The 13551-nt window shown below is 43.7% G+C and overlaps 1 protein-coding gene and 1 non-coding gene across 4 annotated transcripts in view; one reads left to right on the plus strand and one right to left on the minus strand.

Moving 5' to 3' along the window:
- PRDM10 (PR/SET domain 10) overlaps window positions 1-13551 on the minus strand; it is a 107984-nt gene that overhangs the window by 79740 nt on the left and 14693 nt on the right. The window lies entirely within an intron of this gene.
- LOC122914800 lies at window positions 12720-12825 on the plus strand. The gene has a single exon (XR_006385875.1). It is a non-coding gene; the product is annotated as a U6 spliceosomal RNA (small nuclear RNA).

Raw genomic sequence — 13551 nt, forward strand, 5'->3', positions numbered from 1 at the left:
TGTTTAAAGCCTATATCTTTGGGGCACCTGGGGGGGCTCAGTCAGATAAGCATCTGTCTCTTGATTTCAGCTCAGAGCATGATCTCAAGAGTTGTGAGATCGAGCCCCATGTTAGATTCTGCTCCAGCGTGGAGCCTGCCTGAGCTCTCTCTCTCCCTCTGTCCCTGCCCCCACTCACACGCATGCTCTCTTTCTCTCTCTCAAAATAAATAAACCAGTATCCTCACAATTCAGAAAACAATAGTACAGAATCACAAAGGAGTGCCCCAAACAGCAGCTAACCACTTCTTGACTGAGATGTAATACGAAATTTGGAAGCTACAAAATTAGGCTAGTGAAATGAAAATAAAGGACTCCTACTATGCTCACTCATTTGCAATGGCAAGTAGAAATTTCACATTTAACTGATCTCTGGACAAAACAGTTTTCGAACTCAGAAGAAAGGACAAAAAAACAGTGGACTCAGCTCTTAAAGATGAATAGGAATTGGTGGCGGAAGTAGCAATGGACGAATAACAAAATTCTAGAAATTTCAGCACAGATTCCCAATTCTTGCTGAAAAGAGGAAGCCTAAATAATCTGTCACATAAGTTTCTCATTTTGAAAATTCACAACAAATTGGTAACACTGAGAAAAACTGTAAATGAGACGCTTAAATAATACTTAACCTTGCCTAGCAAGGTAATCCAAGTGCCTTGGCAGATGCCATTGATTTGCTCTCCATCTCAACCCTGTGGAAACTAAGGCAGTGTTGATGAAGGAGCAGGAGGCTGGCTGAGGACAGAGCAGGGGCTGGCGCCTTGCACCCCCTCTCCACCCGCTCCCCTCAGTAATACGTGTCACATTCCTCAGGCACCCCTGACTATCCTAGAAGGAAAACAAATAGTTAACTTGCAGAGCTCACAATCCTGCTAGACAGGAAGTCTCCCTTGGCTTACAAATGTCCTAAATCTCACTAACAAAGGCGATTGATAGCAGGATTGTGACATTCCACCAAAAAGTCTCCCAACTATCTTAATGTTAATAGCTGGTCTAAAAACAACATTGATCAAGCCTCAAGGGCAAGGCCTCCTGTAGGCTTCTGACATCCAGGCACCGCTTAGGCCCTCTTTAGCATATGAAAACTCCGTTGAAACCTCCCTTCCCCTCACCTTCCCCCAACTGCAGGGTACAGAGCCTGCCGTCCCTCACAACCCAGAGCAGCCGCGTCTCTGCCTACCCACGGGTCCCCTTCCCGTGCTCTAATAAACCACTTTTTTGCACCAGAGACGTTTTAAAGAATTAGCCGTCGGCTCCGAACCTCCCCCCACCAAACCCGACCTCGGTTCTGGGACTTCATCATTTTGGCGAGAGCCAGCCAGGAGATTTGTGAGTCTTTACATTTGGACTCTGAGCTTCGGTGCAAAATTGGTGAGTACTTTTCTCTCCTTCTCCTTTACTCTCATTTCAGGGCTTTTCAAGGAGTATGGTCTAATTGGAACACTTGCACGTCAATAGCTCAGGCTGTAATCCTCTAGCCTGTGGCTACTCTACGGGGAGGAGAGCATCTGCCTTTTGGCTGTAAGTTAGTACCCTGGCCGGAATGGCAATAAGACCCAGAAACTTGATGGCCTCTCTTTATTCCTGTTCTTACAGAGCGTTGTCTCTCTTGGGCATGGGACAGCCACCTAAGTCACCAGGACGGCTGCCAATTTTAAGACTCCCATGTGAGGTTTCCTCCTGATTGATCTAATGTGATCCCCTCCACATCCCTGGTCTAGTCACTTCTGGCCGCGAGACCTCCACTGGGAGCCGGCCGAAACCAGTACCCGATGGAATTAAAACGCAACCGGGGACCGTTTCCTAGGGAAGTTGGCTGCAAGGACCACATGTGTTGGAATGTCGCATAGACCATGATGGATTTCAGTCTTTACTGTTTCTTGTCAAAGTCTTCTACAGACTACTTATAGCTATGAAATTGGGTAATTTCCCCTTGCCAAACTTTTCTAGTATTTCCATGGGTTAATATGGCAAAACAGTATGCAGTCTTCAGGACAGACAATGGCATGGCACAGCACAGTTTCCTAGTCCATTCACTAGGCACCCATCTGTAGCCTAGGATGCGATGGGGAAGTGGAGGGACGCCTCTGGTCGCTTTTGACACACGGGAACCTCTGACATATCCTGCATGGGACGCCACCCAGGAGTCCGGGGGGATTTGGTAATGGACCTTCATTACTTTTCTGGAAGCATGGCCTCCGTAGGCTTCTTCCGTTCCCACGGACTCTACCTTGGGGTGCCTTTTAACCCACTGGAAATAATTTGGATTGCAAAACTTAGGAAAGGACTGAGCTCCAGTAACACTGCATGGCCTCAGTGGGATCTATCCGTTAGATCTCCTCTGCAGGAAACGGGGCAAATGGACCTAGGATACCTTCACCGCTCATACCTAGGCCTTCATTGCTCTGCACCAGGACCCCAGACTAAGGGGCTTTTGCGGAATGTGTTCGTCCAGATAAGTCAGTTAGTAAACCCAGGTTGCTGGGCATCCTTAGCAAAAGGGGACTCTGACTGTCTTTTTCCTAATAGATGTGGGGGCTTCTCCCTCACTCACTTCCCATGTTAATGGCTGTAACTGGAGCCAACTGGGGTTAGTCTAACTCGAGACAGAGACCGTAAGGAATATTCACAATCAGCTGCCGAAACTCTTTGTTTCGGGGAAGTTTCCCTGTGTTCTCTGGCCTGACATGGACTGCTTAACCCCTCCCCCCTTGCTGGTGGGCAAGCTTGGCGTTTGCTCGTTTGTTGGGGTTTATGAGCTCTAGAACCGGGAATCTTTTCTCTGCCTCCTGGCAACACTTTCTTCTGCTTCCCCCATGAAGCAGAAGATCATGCACTACGGCTCCTCCTCTCCACTGTCAAGGAGCAAGAAGAGCAGCCCCTGGACCTAACGCACCCCACTCCAGATCTTCCCACTTGTGTCTCAGGTAAACATTCAAAGTGGAGTGGGCCCAGGTGGAGCGTAAATCACCATTGGAACTAAGTTAAGTTGGTTTAGTTAAGATAAGACGTGTTTTTTAAGTTAACAGTAGTAAATGTGAAACTTCGAAGTTTACTGAAGTTCAAATAAGCTCATGTTATTTGTTAAAATTTGTTAGCAAAGAGATGACTAAACTGATGTTTGTCTGTCTCAAAGTTTTAATGGGTAATTGTTGAAGTAGTTTTCAAAGTCTTTGGTAGCCTGAAAGTTTTAAAGTTTTGCTTGGGTGACCAATGGAATTAAATTGTGGACATCTAGGTCTTAAAGGATAAAATGCTAAGTCATTAATTACTGGATGTAGGTTTGTGCTTTTGACTTAACTGCAAAGAAACTAAGAGTATTTACATCTGTTGGTAAACGTGTTTTGCACTTAACTGTCTCATAAATTTGACATCTGAAGAATTCTGTTGTAACAGTTCACAATTGGTTAATACTTAGTCTTCACTAGAGATTAAGAGGTTTCTAAGAGTATCAAATTCTGCTTAGTGTAACTAAGACTGATGGAAATAAGGGAAACTCCGTAGGAAAGTAGATGATACGTAAGAAAGATTTAAAGAAGGGAAATGCATTTTATTAAAGATAAAAGGTAATTGGGTCCTAAATGAGATGGTTGTTAGGAAGGAAATGGCTTGGGAAAAAAAACCTGAATGCAGAGGAAAGTTGTAGAAGGTTTGTGAAGGGAAATCTTCAGAAAAGGAATTTTAGCAATGGTCAAGATGGACTAAGATTGAAATGAATGGCTTTTAAAGGTACATTGGTACAGGACTGAAATTGTCTCTGTTCAAAAGGACAAAGTTTTCTTAGATTAATTGATTTGCTGTAAGAAAATGTAAATGGTTTTCTCTTTGCCTGCCCAGAAAGTTCAGTTTCTGTGTTTTGTTTTATCAGGTGCTTATGATGAGGGAGTAGGAGGCTCGCTGAGAACGGAGCAGGGGCTGGTGCCTTGCATCCCCTCTCCACCCACTCCCCTTGGTAATATGTGTGACATTCCACAGGCACCCCTGACTGCCCTAAAAGAAGAGCAAATGGTTATGTTGCAGAGATCACAGTCCTGCAAGGCAGGAGTCTCTCTTGGTTTACAAATGTCCTTAAGATTTACAACAAAGAAGTTCCCTTCTCAATAGCCCAATTTCCAAAGACACATAACTCAGTTCCTCAAGCCCTAACGTCACCCTCCCCTCCCTAAAAAGCTGAAGGAGATGGAGATAGAAGGAAAAGTAAATAAAATTAAATTTATTTTAAAACCTAAATCTCATTAACAAGGATGCTTGATAGCAGGAATGTGACATCCAGCAGGAGACTCCCAATTGTCTTTATGTTAGTGCCTCATTAGAGGGAAAGTGGCCTTGGCTTGATAGTAACCAGGCCTTCAATATCCTGACAGTCTTCTTTACCCCAATAGCCCTTCTGAACACCCCTTTGTCCTCACCTACCCAACTCCTGTGTATATAACCAGACGCTCCTCACAGGCCCTGGGCAGCTGCATCTCTGCCTGCCCACGGGTCCTGTCCCCGTGCTCTAATAAACCACCTTTTTGCACCAGAGACGTCTTTTTTTTTTTCTTTAAAGATTTTATTTATTTATTTGACAGAGAGAGATCACAAGCAGGCAGAGAGAGAGAGAGAGAGAGAGGAAAGCAGGCTCTCGGCCCAGCGGAGAGCCCGACGTGGGACTCGATCCCACTGGGATCATGACCTGAGCCGAAGGCAGCGGCTTAACCCACTGAGCCACCCAGGCGCCCCAGCACCAGAGACGTCTTAAGAATTCTTTAGCCGTCGGCTCCGAACCTCACCCCACTGAACCTCACCTAGGTTCGAGAACTTCATCACTTAACATCCCTAACATTTTAACAAATGTTAACAAAATTTAAGTTGTAAATCTCTTTAACTCCAGCTTTTCCTCGATATGCGAAGTTGCTCATGAAGTACTACTGAACCAGTGACAAACCTTGGGTTACATTTGGGAAAATGCTGTAACTATTCTAGAGATTCTATGCACTTCCTAAAGTTTTAATGTTGTAAGAGATCATCACAGAAGTAACCTGATTTCCTTGCCAGCTCAACTGTAAAACTCTCATGGTCAACTCTAACCGTATCCATCTGAGTTTTTGTCATTTATAATTGTTTTAATTCTCTTGTAAAATGAGTTTCATTTTCAAGGAGATTCCTATAAAGGACTTTCAGGACAAATACAGATATCTGATATACTTGAAAATCCTAAAACTGAAATGGATAAGAATTTCCAAAACTAAATAAAGATGAATTCACCAGAATTAGTAACATGGGACTAAATGAACTAAAAGACTACAGTGTTGTGTCTCCTAATGTTTTGTCTTACTTTAAATATTGCTGGTTCTCTCTAATGTTTGCTCTTCCAGACTAGGGATACTTCCTCTTAGTTATTATCTGTAACTTACAGAGATGTAAAAATGCTCAAAGCATTCAACTTTTCTCTCTATCTAAACCCTCTGAAACCAAAAGGTCTCAGTAAGTATTCTTTATTCCATGGCAGTCAGTCATTCGCAGAAGTTCAATAAGAAAATGTTCTTGGGGCGCCTGGGCGGCTCAGTGGGTTAAAGACTCTGCCTTAGGCTTGGGTCATGGTCTCAGGGTCCTGGGATTGAGCCCCACATCAGGCTCTCTGCTCGGCAGGGAGCCTGCTTTCCCCCTCTCTCTGTCTACCTCTCTGCCTACTTGTGTTCTCTGTCTGTCAAATAAATAAAATCTTTTTTTAAAAAAAAAAAGAATCTGTTCTCCATGTAACAGGACACCATTGGAAACTGGTTATTTTATCAAGGCTTTGACTGGGATGTCATATTTGAAAAGACTCAGATATGACCAGACAGTTTAAAGGAACTAAGGTTGACTTTATGAAACCTGAAGCTACAAAGCCCCTTGGGACTGTTGGCCTCATACCTTGCTTACAGAGTTCCCAGCAGCCTCACCAGGTGAGTAAAGAATGTCACTCCTTGGTAGGTGCAGTCTCAGGAAGAGGAATTTGCCCAAAGGCATGCGGCCTGATGGCAAGTGCAGGGCTTGGCTTCTGGCCTGGAGAGGCTACTAAAAGTTCAACCTAGAGATTCCTTATAAAAAGTTCCAGCAAAGCAGACTCGAAAAGATCTATTGATCACACTCACTGTTCTTGCTGAGCTTATGTAAATAATTAGGCCAAGTTTGTTAAAACTGGACTTGTTTCACAAGTGAATTAGTCCTGATTTGGCTATCTCTGGAAATGGTTATTTTAGAGAGAAATTATGTTTTAGTAACACACCTTTAAGGATGTTAAATTCTAGATTTGATGGTCTTTAAATGTTTATCTAAGCTAAACAAATTTGAGGTAAACTTCAGAGAAGGTACACAATAGCTTCTTTAGTCGATCTTATTTTGTGGGGATATTAGCAAGACGCCATGGCCCATGATTAAACAACTGGAAAATGGGATTGATTCCCCTACAATTGTATAACTTAACTAACACCTTATGTGTGGCTGGGATAATGAAATTGCCTAAAAGCCAGCATACCACATTCCATAGGATTAACTATGGACTTGTGGAGGCAATAGATGACCCCACTTTCTTTATGAGTGGATTGAATGATGCATGGGGGGGGCTCCTCTTATCTCTTGACAAATTTTCTCACTTGCCAGTGATCCTCTGTAGTCAGGATATTTATTAAGCCTGGACCACTCAAAGGTCTTCCTGGTTTCATCCCTTAGTCCTCTTTGTTCAGGTGCAATTGCAAATAGATGCTTTAGTGAAACCTAGAACAGCCCTCATAAAAGAGCCTCAAAGCTCACTATGGGACAGTCCCTGACTGTACTGACTTCACATCAGGCCCAGATTTGTCTTAGAAGCCAAAGGCCACCAATGGATGATGGAGGCCGGCTTATTAAATACTGGGCTATACTTAACAGAATGCCTGAACCTGACCACTTTCTCTATAGAGCAAAAATGTTCAGAGGTTATTGATCTTGCTTACTCTATATGGCCAGATTTAAGATGCCCCTGTTAAAAACACGAATGACAGTTTTCATAAAAATAAAAGCTAGGTATGCCGTAGTACTCCCTAGCACTAAGAATAAATATTAACACTGCCTCCAAATATGCTTTCCTGGTATGCCCATGGAGCTAGTTTGAAGGAAAGGGGATTGCTATCAAGCCATAACTCCCCAATCAAATATGGGCCTAAGTTACAAAATCCTTGTTGCTATACTGAAAATGGCATATATCAAATCTGGGGTACATTTTCGTGGTTCATACCCACACTGATTGGAAGGCTCAGTCAAAAGGCAATAAAAGATCATACATATGGTACTTGGGCAAATAACACATGACATCGAGGATAGCAATTGTTAGAAATGTGTTCCCAAATAATAGTACTCCAGGCTACTGACTGGGCAAGGCGACCTGGCATTAGATTGTCAACAGAAACCACTGGATATATGGAACCAACCTATGGCCCTGGCTTCCTCCAGGGTGGATAGATTTGCCTGGATTCATGGGCGCATTACTAAAACCATTACCACTCCAGTTAATCTCCAATTTAAAGCAAACATGATCTGTTCTTAAATGGTATGATCATTTAGCATCCATTTTTGTTCCATCTGTGGGACTAGAGGATGTCATGTGGCATGTAGAAGCCCTTAGTAAATACACTACAAAGGCACTCCGTGATTCACTAAATAGCCTCTCCCGCCTTAATACCAAAGTCTCATATACACAAGGCAGTCCTACAAAATAGGATGGCCTTAGATGTCCTGACAGCAGCCCAGAGTGGCAAAATGTGCAATTATCAAAGCAGAATGTTGTGTGTACATCCCAGACTATCACAAAAATGTCACAGGATTAATAAAAGATAGGATGCTCTTCAAGATCCTTCTCTCTCTCTCTCAGTGAATGGTTAAGTTCCTGGTTTGAAAGAGGGCTATGGCCAATTCTCCTTTTCGGGCTTCTCATTCTTATCGCCTTATTAACCTTAATATGTTGCTTTGTTCAGTGTTTCTCTACTTGGTGCCGAGACTTCATTGCTGCAATGACTTCACCACGGCAGATGATCCTTACCACGCGCAAAGATACTTCTTCCCTGTAAACGCTGGATTCAGCTGCCTCTGCTTTTCGTAACTCCCTTACGCATCCCTCAACTGATCCATGTTGACCTGAGTAGGTAGGGACAACTCTACGCCCCTAATCAACAGGAAGAAGTTACAGAAGATGAGACCTTCCACCCTCAACAACCTTAAAGATTTAAGGGTCAAAATTGTTCAGGGGGGAATGATGAGGGAGCAGGAGGCCGGCGCCTTGTACCCCCCCACCCGCTCCCCTCAGTAATACGTGTCACATTCCTCAGGCACCCCTGACTATCCTAGAAGGAAAACAAATAGTTAACTTGCAAAGCTCACAATCCTGCTAGATAGGAGTCTCCTTTGGCTTACAAATCTCACTAACAAAGGCGATTGATAGCGGGATTGTGACATCCCACCAAAAAGTCTCCCAACTACCTTAATGTTAATAGCTGGTCTAAAGACAACATTGATCAAGCCGCTAGGGCAAGGGCAAGGCCTCCGGTAGGGCTCTGACATCCTGGCATCTTGTAGGCCCTCTTTAGCATATGAAAACTCCGTTGAAACCTCCCTTCCCCTCACCTTCCCCCAACTGCAGGGTACACAACCTGCCATCCCTCACAACCGGGGGCAGCCGCATTTCTGCCTGCCCACGGGTCCTGTCCCCGTGCTCTAATAAACCACCTTTTTGCACCAGAGATGTCTTAAGAATTCTTTCTTTAGCCGTCGGCTCCGAACCTCACCCCACCGAACCCGACCTAGGTTCTGGGACTTCATCAGTGTTGCCCTCCATTTCACAAGGCAGACGTAACCTGCCCAGGTGTGGGTCTGCCCAGCCTGAAGTCCCTCCATTGGCCAACCCAAGGCGCCATCCTAGCTTCCCCTCTGCCCCAATCTAACGAGCTACTGGAAACCCACGAGTGAGGGTGGAGTCAGGATGAAAATATTATTTTTAACTCCACAAGGAAGTAAAATAAACACAGTTTTAAGGTTTCTGAGATAGTAAATCGTCGGGGAAACCAAACTTTCATAAAAGCTTTCAACAAATTTAAAAAATAACAAAAGCCTTTGACTAGGTTCCAAATTTAAAAAGTGCTTTTCATTAAGCTGTTATGGATTTGGAATATTTCCATATAAACAGAGAGGTCTCAGGGTAATTAAAAAAAAAAAAAAAAACGAGAAAGTGATAACAACAGGGTCCTCCAGGTATTTCTACTGATGTCATTCAGTTAAAATTTGCTATGTGGTTTGTTTTTTTAAGATTTTATTTATTTGGGGGCGCCTGGGTGGCTCAGTGGGTTGGGCCGCTGCCTTCGGCTCGGGTCATGATCTCAGGGTCCTGGGATCGAGTCCCTACTAGGGCTCTCTGCTCAGCAGGGAGCTTGCTTCCCCCTCTCTCTCTGCCTGCCTCTCCATCTACTTGTGATTTCTGTCAAATGAATACATAAAATCTTTAAAAAAAAAAAAGATTTTTTTTTTTTATTTATTTGACAGATCACAAGTAGGCAGAGAGGCAGGCAGAGAGAGGGGAGGGAAGCAGGCTCCCTGCTGAGCAGAGAGCCCAATGCAGGGCTCAATGCCAGGACCTTGAGATCATGACCTGAGCCAAAGGCAGAGGCTTATTACACACTGAGCCAGCCAGCCTCCCCAACATTTGCTATGTGTTAACAGTGAAGCAAACAATGAAATGTTCAAGATTGCGGAAAAATTCCCCCAGATAAAAAAATTGTTTTGTTGGTTGGTTGATTGATTTTAAGTAGGATCCATGCCCAACACAGGGCTTGAACTCGTAACCCTGAAATTGAGAGTCACATCCCCTACTGACTGAGCTGGCCAGGCACCTCACCAGATAAAACTTTATGCCACTGGGAAAATAAACAGAAGAAAACTTTAGAAACTCAGCAAGTGAGCAGACAATGGCAGAAAATTTTCAGAATAAGCAGCACTTTTAATGTGAGAGGACTGACGTGTTACAGACTAAAAACTACTGCAGAATACATCCTAAGGAAATTTTCCTGGGGCACCTGGGAGGCTCAGTCATTAAGCATCTGCCTTAAGGTCAGGTCACAATCCCAGGGTTGTGGGATCAAGCCCCATATCAGACTCCTCGCTCAGTGGGGATCCTGCTTCTCCCTCTCCCATTCCCTCTGTTTGTGTTCCCTCTCATTGTGCTTCTATCAAATAAATAAAATCTTTTTTTTTTTAAGATTTTATTTATTTATTTGAGAGAGAGACAGTGAGAGAGAGCATGAGCGAGGAGAAGGTCAGAGAACGAAGCAGACTCCCCATGGAGCTGGGAGCCTGATGCAGGACTCGATCTTGGGACTCCGGGATCATGACCCGAGCCGAAGGCAGTCGTCCAACCAACTGAGCCACTCAGGCACCCTCAAATAAATAAAATCTTAAAAAAAAAAAAGAAGAAGAAGAAGAAGAAAAGAAATTTTCCTAATTCATTGTGGCTATCATCAAAGACAATACTGTGTAACCAGAAGAGAACTGAACTAAAGTTTAAAAGAAAAAAAAAAAAGATTAGAAAAGAAGACTACAAAAACAAGCAAGGAATGAAGTTGGTGCAAGCAGATCTGAAATTGTCCCCTTGGCCTTCTTTTCCCACTTCATTTATACGTCCCTTTGCCCTTCTACTCCCATACAGAAATCCCACCAGGCACCAAGTCCTCCTCCTCCCTCAAAGAAAAGAAAAACCTAGGTTAAGAGTCTTGTTGGGGGTCTCAGCCAGACAATTCTACATTAAAATCCTTGAGAGTTCAAAAGGAACCACCACACTCAGTGTGAGTTCTGAAGAATGAGAAACCTTGATGTTTGCCTTTTCGTTTTTACAAAGAATAGCTGGTTGGCTGGTAAAATCTGAAGGCAATTTCAAAGAGAATCTGTCAGGAGTCCTCTATTCTCCTCTCACAAGACTTTAGAGGGAAACCTCAAAGCAGCAGAGTGTTATCACAGGCCTAGGGAAAAGAGCACAAATCATTAGCATCCAGCTCCAGGGATGGTCACAGAGTAAACGTGGTGGATCAAAGCACAGAACACCACCAGTGCCTGAAAGCCTTCTGGTGTCCTCTCCCACAGGGAACGGCCAGCTTCCTCCACATCCACCTATGCTCTGGCAGGCTGCAGAAGGGCAGGGCACTCAGTCCCATGGGGCTACTCCAGCCTGATTTGCAGACTGGGTCTGCTCCTTGGTCTGACCTTCTAGAAGTCACAACAGACTTTGAGATCTTTCCTGGGGAGCTTCCTCCTTGGTGGGCGCTGGATTCCAGTTTTTGTCTCCCCAGCACTGTAAGACTACTAAAGTCCCCGCTCTTCTCTTCAGTTACTTTTCCCTCCTTGTCCTCTTGACCAGCACAGTTTAGCAGCAAATGCCTCAAGAGGAAAACCAGGGCTAATCTCGGGCTCACCTCTCTGTGTCTTCTTTGCCTCTGGGATGTTGGCCCTGCTGTTCTGCCTGCCCTCAACTCGGATCTCTGTCTCTTCAGTCCCAAGAGATTACCTAAAGCCCTGCAGGAATCTCGGCCTCTCAGACCTCTCTGTTTTTGTTTAGGCCCTGGTAAGGAAAGCAGGCCTGACGGGGCCGGGGCGAAGTACTCTGCTAAGTCAAAGATGCTGGTCACGAAGGACCTCATATCGAATGATTTCACTTATATGAAATCTGCATAATGGCACATGAATAGAGGCAGGAAGCAGAACACAGATGGGGAATTAAGACAAGAGATACGGAGTTTCTTCCGGGGGTTATGAATATACTCTAGAACGACGCTGGTGACTGTTGCAGAACTCTATAAAATACACTAAAGCTCTTCAAATGAGTGAATTTATAGTATATGCATGGTACCTCAATACAGGCATTTTTTTAAAGAGAAAACATGGACATTTAAATCAATGTAGAACGTCTAGGAAGCAAACGAAATAAACATCAAGAACTTTTCAGTATGCATATTGTATAATATTTATATTATACAATTATGGGGTATATATACACACACACATAATATAGTATAAGCATATAAATACTCTCTCTATATATTTAAACAACTTGAGAAAGTTCCAGACTCAAGAGGAATTGAGGAATTCTCAGGGGCTAGTGACTGAGAGAGAAAAGTCTCAAACAGGATGAGCCGGTTAAAGCCTTCAAGTTAAAGAATTACAATGCCCAAAGTTTATGAACTGGTTTTATCAGAATCACCTAGGAAGCTAGGCAAGAAGGACAAATTCCAGAGCCTTACCCCTGTAGAAATTTTTTTTTTTTTTTTTTTTAAAGTAAGCTCTGCACTCAATGTGAGGCTTGAGCTCTGGCCCTGAGATCAAGGGTTGAACACTGTACAGACTGAGCCAGTCAGGAACCCCCCCTGAGAATTTTGATTCAATCAGTTACAGATGTAGAGGGGAGGAGAGTGGGCATCTTTGTTTTTGTTGTTTTTTTTTTTTTTAAAGATTTTATTTATTTATTTGACAGAGATCACAAGCAGACAGAGAGAGAGGAAAAAGCAGACTCCCCACAGAGCAGAGAGCCCGATGTGGGGCTCGATCCCAAGACCCTGGGATCATGAACTGAGCTGAAGGCAGAGGCTTTAACCCAATGAGCCACCCAGGCGCCCCAGGGTATCTTTGTTTTTAAACATCCCCAGGTGGTGCTCCCTTCTGCAGCACAAGTACTAAAATTGGAAAGATACAGAGAAGATGGGCATGGCCCCACACAAAGATGACAGGCACCTCCATGAAGCATTCCTTATTTTTTTAAAAAAAGAATCAAGTATCCCCAGGTGAGTCTGATGTCACCCAGATCGGGCTAAGTCTTGGACAACAAGGGAAGAAAAATCTTTTTTCATGGCAATAAAACTTTTCAGAGAATCATTCTAGAAGTAATATGAGAGACTGATTATATAATGAGGCCAAGACCTGACTATTTTTTTTTTTAAGATTTTATTCACTTATTTGACAGACAGAGATCACAAGTAGGCAGAGAGAGAGAGGAGAAAGCAGGCTCCCCAAGGAGTAGAGAGCCCGATGCGGGGCTCGATCCCAGGAACCTGGAATCACGACCTGAGCCAAAGGCAGAGGCTTTAACCCACTGAGCCACCCAGGCGCCCCAAGACCTGACTTTTAATAAGCAAGGATCAGAGCTCTGAATTCTTACTGGGACTTAGTGATATTAATAGACATTCATACACAAACTTTCAGTGCTCAAAATCATCACCTTTAAAAAAAAAAAAAAAAAAAAGACTTTATCACTAAATAAAAGCTTAGCAAGACTCCTGACACCTTTGCTCAAAATAGACAACTTACCAGCCTCCCTAATATGCTTGTGGTATTAATGTCAGAATTCTGAAAAGGCTGAGGTGATTGTTAATTTAGGTGGTCCTCCTTGCCAACCACATCACTCTCACCAGTCTTTGATTTTCAAGCTTCCCTGTGCCACACGCTAACAAGCAAATCTGTTCCATCCACTTATGAGGAATATTT

The sequence above is a fragment of the Neovison vison genome, chromosome 7 (assembly GCF_020171115.1).
Source record: "Neovison vison isolate M4711 chromosome 7, ASM_NN_V1, whole genome shotgun sequence".
Taxonomy (NCBI): Eukaryota; Metazoa; Chordata; class Mammalia; order Carnivora; family Mustelidae; genus Neogale; species Neogale vison.